The 12072-nt window shown below is 35.0% G+C and overlaps 1 long non-coding RNA gene across 7 annotated transcripts in view; it reads right to left on the reverse strand.

The window, feature by feature from the left end:
- The window catches only part of LOC118152331 (uncharacterized), a 219653-nt gene that overhangs the window by 105865 nt on the left and 101716 nt on the right, over positions 1–12072 (reverse strand). The window lies entirely within an intron of this gene.

Consider the following 12072-nt stretch of genomic DNA (forward strand, 5'->3'; position numbering starts at 1 on the left):
ATGTTCTATGTATTATTATTAGAGTTGTATACAATTAGTGTGTTTGATATTCATAAATACGAAGTAAGATTATTTATTAAATGCAAAAATAAATTATCATTGTCATTTCATAAATGGAGAAATGTACCAAAACCTGACATTCAAAAGTCAAAGAGCTATATAATTACATAGCAATTCCACAAGCCCTGGTTCTAGAATTTGATATTTATGCTACCACTATTTCCATAATAAAAAAAAACTGAAGTCATAAAAAATTTTTAAGTATATTTCTGTTTTGATCATCAATCCTTTCTTTAAAACACCACATGGTTAGAAGTGCAACATTTTACAACCTATGATGTTATATTTTAGGTTTATTAAATAATCCACTTTTGTCTACTGGTAACTATTTTGACAATTAAAATTTTGTGTGCAATAACTGGGGCAAAATCTAATGATTAGCATTTTCAGCATCAATAAATTTCCTAATTTCAAAGTCTTGATTTAGCTATTGCTGCTTCTGTTTAAAATTTTTTAATTCCTGCATGTTGAAGAATATATGCAATCTGAGTCATTTCAATTGGGATTCGCGTGTTTGAATTTCACGAAATCAATAAAAAACATAATTTTATTTCCCCTTGCAATTTGAAACAGAATGAAAATACAGATTTCCTAATAGCAGTGAGTATATATAAAATACCAGAGGGTCAATGCAGTCTGAATGAGAGTACACAGATAGGCTGAGTTGAGCATGTTCTATTTATTCTCCCATACTCATCATGAGAACAACTCATTTCTCTTCTTGGTTGGATCAACTGAAGGATTAGAGTAGATACTGAAGAGTTTTTACAATACTTTTCACCATGGAGTATAAATTTTCTCCCCCTCAGCAGAAATAAGATTGTCAGGCTATGAACATTTATTCAAAATTCTAACTCATTTTTAGATTTCTGTTGTTCTTCAAAAACTGAGCTAGTACTGACAACCTTTGAAGTATAGGTTAAGGATGCCCTTTTAAGTAAGGACAGACTTCATATAAATATAAAAAGATAAATCTATTACAAGTTATGTTATACCTACTATCTGTCTATCTATATATCCATCTGTATGTCTATGTATCTATGTTTAGTAGAGATAAGATAAATGATAGAGAATGGTGGCTGGCTACAATAGCTGCCCATAATTTCAGAATTTGTTGCATGGTGGTCTTCAGCCATTGGGTCAATTGTCCCTTTCTGACCGGATTCACGTACAGTAAATTGGAGTTATTTCACTATAACAGATTTATATCTAATTTAAAAAATACATATTTTTATACAATTATATTAAAAATACCTACACCTGTTGCAGTGTGATGCAAAGTTTGGGTTGTTTCTAAGGAAGAAAATTTTGCATATTCAGTAGTCATCACCTGAGCCAAAATGAAATAAAGAGTTTCCCAGTGAGCTGATCCAGAGCCACAGGCATTCAAGGGGGAGAACTACCTGTTTATCTCCCAGGCAGTCATATTTTTGTCGTGGGTCTATAGAAAATAACGTGCCATTAATGAAGTGCAATACTGAGGAATGGCAATGTCCAGTTTGAGGAGAATTAAGATGGTTGGTGTTTTCAGGTATGTCTTTGGTTAGTGAGGAAACAATAAATCACAACACAAACCGAGCCTGGTTTTATGGCACAAAATAATAGATGTGACCAGTCCAAATGTAAGATCTATGTACATTCCACCTAAAGCGTAAAGTTTCCCGTATGGCAGTTTATTTGGGTTACATTCAAAATTTCAAATTAAATAGGATACCTAGACTTTTTCCCCTCTAACCTGATAGGCAGAGCTTAGGATAAGTCACTCATTCAAGATCAGAACAAATAACGGAGTTTCATAAGAATATTGGGAACAAATGAGAATTCCTGCTGGAATTTACTCAAATTAAATGTGAGGTTTTGAATGTCACCAACCTCAGGACATATTCTACATAACTATAATATTGCAATGAAAACCTATCCCTTAGCATCCACAAGAGAACACAGCTGAATATATTGCAACAGTTTCTTCAGTGCAGAAAGGACCAGTATAGAAAGGGGTGAAGAACTTCTAATTCACATCTATAATACTATGATGACATATATTACAGGATTTTCTCATTTCATTGCATTGCAACCTATTCACTTAGATGATGCATTTATTTGAATAATGTATTTGTTTTGGTGGTAAAATACTATTCCTTTCCTTCACAATTGTTTTTAGTTAAATCTGTGGTTATACCATCACACTGCATGAGTAAAGAGAATACTTGTAATACAGTAATTGAAATTTTCAAGAAGAATTTATGAAGTAGAAGTTGCAAATTTTTCATAATTGTCAAAATACACATACATAAGTAAAAACATAATTTGAGCTTTTACTTCCTAATTAAATAGTCCCCTTCCAAGAGCTCCTTTCCTGGTCACACTAACTTTAACTTATTTCCTTTGCTCTCAAGTGTATGCCCTTGTTAATCTCTAAGAGACTGAAAACAAAAAACAAAAAACAATTGCAGGCACTGAAAAAAAAAATAATCGCAAGCATGAAGATGTTTGTCTAAAGCATTTGTTTTGATTAGAATCTAGGCTCCTGAATAGTAAATAGCAATTCATACCTATGTCTAATGGAATTGTTGCGAAATGAGAGTTCTAGTACTGGAGGTTTTTGTGGGTTTTGCAGGGGAAATTTCCTTTTCATATTCCGAGTGTAATATTCAGGCACAATAGAAAAATAAATAAGTTATTTTATTTTGAAGATATTATGCAAACAGGTGGAAATTGTTTAGGAGCAGGCAATAATTAGAGCTAGATGGAGGGAGAGTGAAGTTGAAGTGTAAGCTCATTCACAGGAAACTATTTCATTCTTAATTTAATTTATTTACTTTTTATTTAACTTCTATTTAGGTTCAGGGTGCATGTGAAGGTTTGTTATGTAGGTAATTTGTATGTCACTAGGGTATGGTGTACAGATTATAATTATGCCATCCAGGTGATAAGCCTTGTACTCTAGAGATGATTTCTCAATCATCACCCCCCTCTCACCCTCCACCCTCAAGTAGGCCTCAGTGACTGTTGTTCCCATTTTTGTGTCCATAGATACACAATGTTTAACTCTCACTTAGAAGTGAGAACATGTAGTATTTGGTTTTCTGTTCCTGCGTTAGTTCATTTAGGGTAAAGTTCTCTAGCTCTGTCAATGTTGCTGCAAAGGATATAACCTCATCCTTTTTTATGGCTGCATAGTATTCCATTGTGCATGTATACCACATTTTTTGTTTTTATCCAGTCTACTGTTGATGGGCATTTAGGTTGATTCTATATCTTTGTTATTGTGGAGAGTGCTGAAGTGAACATACATGTGCATGTGTCCTTATGCTAGAATGATGTATATTCCTCTGGGTGTATACCCAGAAATGGGATTGCTAGCTCAAATGGTAGTCGTGCTTTTAGCTCTCTCAAGAATCACCATACTGCTTTCCACAATAGTTGAACTAACTTACACTCCTAACAACAGTGTATAAGTGTTCTCTTTTCTCTGCAATCACAGTAGTGTCTGGTTTTTTTTTAACTTTTTAATAACTGCCATCATGACTAGTATGAGATGGTATCTCATTGTGGTTTTGATTTGCATTTTTCTAATGATTAGTGATGTTCAGCATTTTTTTGTATGTTTGTTAGCCACATGTATGTGTTCTTTTGAACTGTCTGTTCATGTAAATTACCCAATTTTAAATGAAGTTGTTTTTGCTTGTTAATTTATTTAAGTTCCTTATAGATTTTTATTATTAGATCTTCGTCAGATGCAAAATTTTTCTCATATTCTGTAGACTGTCTATTTACTCTGTTGATAGTCTTTTCTTCTGTTGTGCAGAAGCTCTTTAATTTAATTAGGCCCATTTGTCAAGTTTTGTTGTTGTTGAAATTGCTTTTGGTGTCTTCATCATAAAATCTTTGCCAGGACCTATGTCCAGAATGGTATTTTCTAAATTTTTTTCTAGTGTTTCTATAGTTTTAGTTTGTACAGTTAAGGTTTCAATCAATTTCAAGTTAATTTTTGTATATGGTCTAAGGAAAGGGTCCAATTTCATTGTTCTGCCAGTTATTCTAGCCTAATTTATTGAATAGAGTATCTTTTATCTATGCTTGTTTTTTTTTTTTTTCTACTTTGTTGAAGACCAAATGGTTTAGGGGTACAGTTGTATTTTTGACTCTATATTCTCTTGCTTTGTAAAAGTGTCTGTGTGTGTACCAATACTATGCTATTTTGGTTACTATAGCCTTTTAGTACAGTTTGAAGTCAGGTAATGTAATGACTCCAGTTTTGTTCTGTTTGCTTAGGATTGCTTTACTATTTGGATTTATTTTGGTTCCATATTAATTTCAGAAGTTTTTTTTTTCTTTGTGAAAAATGCTATTGATAGTTTGATAGGAGTAGTATTGAATCTGTAATTTGGGCAGTATGGCCATTTTAACAATATTAATGTGTTCACACTAGTTTAGAATCTCCGGAATCAAATTGTCAGGATATAGACTTGACTGTTCCATTCACTAACTGTAAGATACCAGGTAAGATTATTCATTTTCTATACTTCAGTCTCTTCAACTCTAGACTGGGTATTATAATGGTTCCTACTTCCTGGGTAAGTTTTGAGCATTAAATGTGATGTTATATGTATAATATAACCTGGGACTAAGCTTAGCAGTCCTACGTACAGAATAACAGTGACTTAAGCAATGTAAACAAGCCAACACACAAAAAGTTCATTTATCTTTCATGTAGAAGCTGGAAATCAAGTGGAATCTGGCAGTCCGGTGCTGATATGACAGTCTGCTTCATAAACTACTTGTCTATCCAGGCTTTTTACTCAGGAACAAATCATGGTGCATACATCTACTCCTTCTGCCTCTGTGTCCACACATCAGATTACAGGAAGAGGGTAAGGAAACAGGACAAAGGATCCACAACTACTGTCTTTTAAGAAAGCTTCCTGGAAAGGTCCATGTGACTTCTGCCCAACTTCACATATCTCAGTGACCAAAATTTGGTCACACAATACACTTGTTTGCAAGAAAGCTGGACAATGTGATGTTTGTTGGTTTCCCTATGTGCCCAGCTAAAAATTAGGAGTTTAAATTCTATGGGCTACAAAGTAAATAGATATTTAGGGAATACCACTTAATGCCATACAATAGTTTTCAGGAAAAACAAAGCACTCACTTAGATGTTTGTAAAATAAGCATAAATTATCAATTCACATTATTCTGGACTAATATTCAGTGAGTTACTATTTATTTAGTCCATTTTTGCTAGTTACATTAGTTAATCTTGCTGAACAGAGAAAAGAGAGCAACTTTTTCATTCTTTCTTTTTTGCCTTAGAAATAATTAAAAACAGCAGTTACCTTCCTTCTTCAATGATGAACACATACTTAAGTTCAGTATTGACAAGACATTTTGGACAGTAATATCTGTTAAAGTCATAAACAGTTGTAGACATGCGAACTGCAATGCTCTCTGGAAATCAGATTCCAAAGGAGAATTCATTTAAAAAAGAAACGGAAAGTCTATTCAATTGGACTTTTCGAAGAGATTATCATGAGCAGAGCTGTATCTCAGTCAAAGGATCTAGGTGGTCATTACTGCAGAAAATTGAGTTTAGAAGAACAGCCCACTAAAATGGATACTTATTTCCCCAGGTATATATATTATATGTTATATCTTGATGTCTCCTTGTATGCGGGACAATGTTCTGTGGCCTAAAATAATATAGTACACTTCCATCAGAGGGCCGTGCTTTTCACAAGAATTTGATAATCACATTTTATCATTCAGAATATTTGGCTTTTATATTTCACATTGAGGATTCAAATGACCAGCCCTCACTTGATGATTCTTTATTATCCTTAACCACTGCAGAGGAGCACAGAAAGAGGGATGTGATGAATGCTCTAGTCGATGAACTGTCACATAGCAGAAGACAAGCACAGTGATGGCAAAGCAAACTGTTATTTCTATCGCAGGCTTCCTAGTCATTATTTATGTAAGATACTGATATTCTAATCACTTATTATTACTCAAAATTATTAAATGTGAATAGTGAAAGACAATGAAACCAAGCTATGATAGAATTGTGTATATTCATATACAATTCATTATAGATGCATCTCACATTGTGGAATGAAGGGTAAAAAGAATAAAAGCAGAAGGAAAGCAGTAAAATAGAAAACAAAGAGCTTGCTAGCTGGGACTAATTTCCAAAATTCAAATTTGAAAGAAAAAAAACCTTTTATTCCAAAAATTTAGCCACCAAGTCATCTGCTGCTAGAAAGTGGAAGAATAGGAGTGTTTCCAAAAAGACTCTACAGAAAATTAGAGGCTTTTTATATGAGAAAAAAAAGTGAGATTTTTGCATTTCTACATAGTACCACTTAAACTTTCAAGAATACATTTTGGGCAAAAATCTGTTTCCTTAATTAGGGGCAGATAAAACATGTGAATAAATGATAACACTGTCAAACTATGGGATAAATAAAGTTAACCAGCTGTATTTAACCTAGTCTTAAAAGGACAAAAGAGATGAACATCTGCTAGGACATCAGTTAACGTCTAGATTCCAGCTATGATGATTTTATTAGGCAAGCAGGATCAAAGATGACTAAGTCTAAGCAATATTCTAAATGAAGCTGCCCACAGATGCTCTAAATTAATCACAATATCCTGTGTTCATTTTAGTGAAACCAAATGCTTACCCACATAAAAATAAAAGAGAAACCAAGTGTATATTCATATTTAACATATATTTGCCCAAGGAAAAAAAAGTTTTTAAACCATCAGGACAAATGATGTAATTTTGCAATGTAATTTGACATTATGCTTATGTAGTGTTAAGTGTGTCTTTAAACAATTGAATTGGAATCATTGTGAATTATATATATATATATATATATATATATATATATATATATATTTTAAAGGATCTAGTAATAGAAATACCATTTGACCCAGCAATCCCATTACTGGATATATACCCAAAAGATTGTAAGTCATTCTATTATAAAGACACAAGCACATGTATGTTCATTGTGGTACTGTTTACAATCTCAAAGACCTGGAACCAACCCAAATGCCCATCAATGATAGGCTGGATAAAGAAAATGTGGCACATATACACCATGGAATACTAAGCAGCCATAAAAAAAGATGAGTTCATGTCCTTTGTAGGGACGTGGATGAATCTGGAAATCATCATTATCAGCAAATTGACACAAGAACAGAAAACCAAATGCTGCCTGTTCTCACTCACAGGTGGGTGCTGAACAATAAGAACACATGGATACAGGGAGGGGACATCACACAATGGGTTCTGTTGGGGTTTGGGGGCCTAGGGGAGGGATAGCAGTAGGGAGGAAGGTTGGGGAGGGATAACATTGGAAGAAATGCCTGATGTAGGTGATGGGGGAATGGAGGAAGCAAACCGACATGGCCTGTACATACCTATGCAACAGTCCAGCAAGATCTGCACATGTACTCCAGAACTTAAAGTATAATTAAAAAAATAATAATTCAACTGGAAAAATGTAATTTTTGGTACCTCTATTAAAAATATATGTTGACTTCAAAAAAATAAAAAACAAAACATTCTTTTCTTTCAGATTGAAGAATTCTTTTTAGCATTTCTTATTGAATAGTTCTGCTATTGATGAAATCCTTCAGGTTTGGTTGGCCTGGGAAGTTCTTTATTTCTTTTTCATGCTTAAAAAATATTTCTAACAGATGTACTATTCTACGGTAAAAGTTTTTAATTCCTCAGCACTTCAAATATATATCATGTCATTCTCTCCTGGCCTGTAAACCTTTCCACTGAAAAGTCTTCTGCCACACATATTAGAGCTCCATTGTATGCTATTTATATCTTTGGTCTTCTGCTTATAAGAGCCTTTCTTTATCCTTGACCTTTGGGAGTTTGATTATTAAACGCCTTGAAGCAGTCTTCTTTGGGTTAAATCTGCTTCGTGTTCTATAACCTCCTTGCTCTTGAATGTTGATATCTTTCTCTAGGTTTGGGAAGTTCTTTCATATTATCCCTCTGAACAAACTCCCTTCTCCTATCTCTTTCTCTACTTCCTATTTTAGGCCAATAACTCTTAGATTTGTCCCTTTGAAATTGTTTTCTGTATCTTTTAGATATGCTTCATTTTTTTGTATTCTGTTTTCTTTTGTCTCCTCTGACCATGTATTTTCAAATAGCCTGTCTCCAAGTTCACTAATTATTTCTTTTGCTTGATAGATTTTGCTATTGTGAGGTTTTGTTGAATTCTCCACGTGTTAATTGCATTTTTCTCCTCTAAAATTTCCTCTTGATTCTTTTTAATCTCTTTGTTAAATTTATCTGAATATCTTCAGTGTGTTATCTTGAGTTTTGTAGCATTTCCTCAACACAGCTCTTTTGAAATATTTGTCTGAAAGAGTATGTATCTCTTTTTCTCCAGAATTGGTCCCTGGTGCTTTATCTAGTTCATTTTGTGGGCTCATGTTTTCCTGGATGATGTTGATGTTTGTAGATCCTTGTAGGTGTTTGTCATTGAAAAGTTCCATATTTATTTGTTACAGTCTTCAGAGTGTAGCCTTTTTGTAACTCTCCTTCTTTTTAAGGCTTTTCAGCTATGCAAAGAGACTTGCAAAAAACTGTGTTTTTTGCAGACTTGTAGAGATACTGCCTTGGTGGTCTTGGATAAGATCTGCAAGTATTCTCTGGAATATCAGGCAAAGACTCTTGTTATTTTCCCTTGTTTTCCGCTAAACAAAGACTCTCTGTCTGTGCTAAACCTGGAACTGAGGGTGTGGTAATTCAAGTACCCCTGTGGTCACCAACACTGAGACTATGCTAGGTTAGACCTGATGCCAGCACAGCACTGGTCCTTGCTCGACACATTTCCTCCAGTGTTGTAAGTTACCCCAGTTTCTCCAGGCATGTTCAGAGACATTTTCTGGGAGTGAGGAATTAGAGACAAAACCTTAGCAATTTACTTGAAGTTATATACTACTTAAGCTAGGCTGGCACTCAAGTCACAGTATGAAGTCATTCTTGCTCTTTCCTGCCTTCCCTTTTCCACAAGAAAAGGAGCCCCTCCCTGTGGCCACCACCACCACCAGTTCATGGGTGGTTCTGCCAGGCCACCACTGATGTTCACTTAAAGATCAAGGGCTCTTCTGTCAGCTGTGGTGAATGCTGTCACATCTGGGACTCACCGTTCAGGTCAGTGGGCTCTCTGGCCAAGGGCCAATCCAGAAGTGCTGTCAGACTCCAGGCCGAAACTGAGGGGGCTTAACTTGTTGCTCTCTGCCATTCTGGCAAAGCTAGGTATCTAGGACCCCAGTGCACTTTAAATCACAGGGGTGAGGCTTGCTACAAACCTCAAATTCCAACTGCTAGGATGGATGATTCCTTCTGGCTAGGGCCAGTCCAAATGGTCCTCCCCATTCACAGTTGCTAACTGAGTCCAACTTGGCTTTATTCTCTTCTGCGACAGGGCAGCGCTGAGTTCAATGTAAGGTCCCCCAGTCATTGTGCTCTTCCTCTCCAATGTCCAAAAATTCTGTCTTCATGTAGCGTGGCCACTGGTGGGGCATGGAGTAGGGGTGGTGTCGGTGATTAAAGACTGTCTCTCTTGTTCTCCTCAATGCCTGTTTCAGTGATATAAAATTAAAACCAGGTACTGAAATTGCTCACCTGACTTTTGGTTCTTGTGATGGTGCCTTCTTGTGTGCAGTTAGTTGTTAAAATTTGGGTTTCAGATTTACAGGAAAAAAACAAACAAGCCCATTCAAAAATGGGCAAAGGATATGAACAGACACTTTACAAAAGAAGACATACATGAGGCCAACAAACATGAAAAAATGCTCATCATCACTGGTCATTAGAGAGATGCAAATCAAAACCACATTGAGATACCATCTCACCCCAGTTAGAATGGTGATCATTAAAAAATCTGGAGACAACAGATGCTAGAGAGGATGTGGAGAAATAGGAACACTTTTACACTGCGGGTGGGAGTGTAAATTAGTTCAACCATCGTGGAAGACAGTGTGGCGATTCCTCAAGGCCTTAGAAATAGAAATTCCATTTGACCCAGCAATCCCATTACTGGGTATATATCCAAAGGACTATAAATCGTTCTACTATAAGGACACATGTACACAAATGTTTATTGCAGCACTGTTTATAATAGCAAAGACCTGGAACCAACCCAAATGCCCATCAATAATAGACTGGACTGGGAAAATGTGGCACATATACACCATGGAATATTATACAGCAATAAAAAATGATAAGTTCATTTCCTTTGTAGGGACATGGATGAATCTGGAGAATATGATTTTCAGCAAACTGACCCAAGAACAGAAAATGAAATACCGCATATTCTCACTCATAGGCGGGGGATGAAAAATGAGAACACATGGACACAGGGAAGGGAGTACTATACACTGGGGTCTATTGGGGGGAATAGGGGAGGGACAGTGGCGGGGGGGAGCTGGAGAGGGATAGCATGGGGAGAAATGCCAAATGTGGGTGAAGGAGAGGAAGGCAGCAAAACACACTGCCATGTATGTACGTATGCAACTATCCTGCATGTTCTGCACATGTACCCCAAAACCTAAAATGCAATAAAAATAAATAAATAAATAAATAAATTTTTTTTTAAATTTGGGTTTCAGGGACGGAGGGCAGGTCAGGTGGACTAACAGTGTAGGCTGTTAACTCTTATTTGATATCTTTAGTTGTCACCCTTTTTATTACATGTTAATGGTAGATCAAAGGATTATAATACACATTCTTAACTTATCTGTCTTAATTTAATACTCTGCTGTTTCTCAGGGACAGAAACAATACAATGAATAAGAGCATACAGACAGTTCTTGTTTTGCAGATTTCCGGTATGTAAGAATTTGTCCCCACAATTTAATTGATATCAGGTGACATTAACTACACATTTAATATTTTAGATATTATAATATATTGACTATGAGTAAGCTACACATTAGCTAGCTCTTTGTTTCAGAAACCAGTACACAAATAGTATATGTGCTTCATACTTGGTAATCAGTCTTTTCAGTTTTTTCAAATTCTGTTTGTGTTGGTCACTATGCAACTCTTATTCAGTTAATTCACAGGCAGCAAAGCTTATGGTTGTAATGTCTACTTATATCCTTGCAATAAGCCCAAATAATCCAAAGAGTCATGTGATTAACAAGTTGAAAAGGCAACAGAGAAACAAATGTTATAATGTTGCAAATACAGCTTGAATAAAACAAAAATAAAATCATAGAAGTAACAGCCAGCTGTGGGGATGTTGACATTGCTACTGTTTAAGAGTCTCGGTCCAATCAGAGAAACCTGAAAGTGAATTTATTAACAAAAATAAAGAAAAGTGTTTGAAACAAAAAGGAAAAGGTATCTCAGAAGAAGGGATAGTTGCAAAAAAATTTTTTCTAATCCTTACATTAAAGAAATTGTTGGAGATGGCTTATGATAGTAGACAGGAAAAGATTACAATGTTGAAGGCTGATCCACACTTAGGAAAAGAGTATGACAATTTGCCAAGATGTAGGAAAGATTTTCATGTCCTATATTAATAAGATATATGACCAGAAGATAAGCAATATTGATACTCTCCTTGATATATTTGTTTCTTACAAAGAATTAAAACACTTTAGTGTTTCATATCACAGTGTACCAAATATTTTTATTTAAAATGTTTGATTTCTATATGCATATCTGGTCCTAAGCACATTTTTAATATTTTGACACAATTTCTAATGGTGAGAGAATAGTTACTTTTTTTTCCATTGCTTTTTAAGGTCATGCTGCTCAGTTTCGGCTTGTAAAACTAGTACTGCATTTTATTCATTTTGCTGCCCATTTTATGTCATTGTTGTACCTCATATTTAGTGCATTACTGTTATTTTTGCATTCGTGACATTACATTTGTTTTCTTTGAAACATTTAACATTATTTTTTAACTCCTTATTTTTAAAATCCTTGTGATGGACATTTGTGTTTACTAACTTAACAAC

This window comes from Callithrix jacchus, chromosome 3 (assembly GCF_049354715.1).
Source record: "Callithrix jacchus isolate 240 chromosome 3, calJac240_pri, whole genome shotgun sequence".
NCBI classification, from domain to species: domain Eukaryota; kingdom Metazoa; phylum Chordata; class Mammalia; order Primates; family Cebidae; genus Callithrix; species Callithrix jacchus.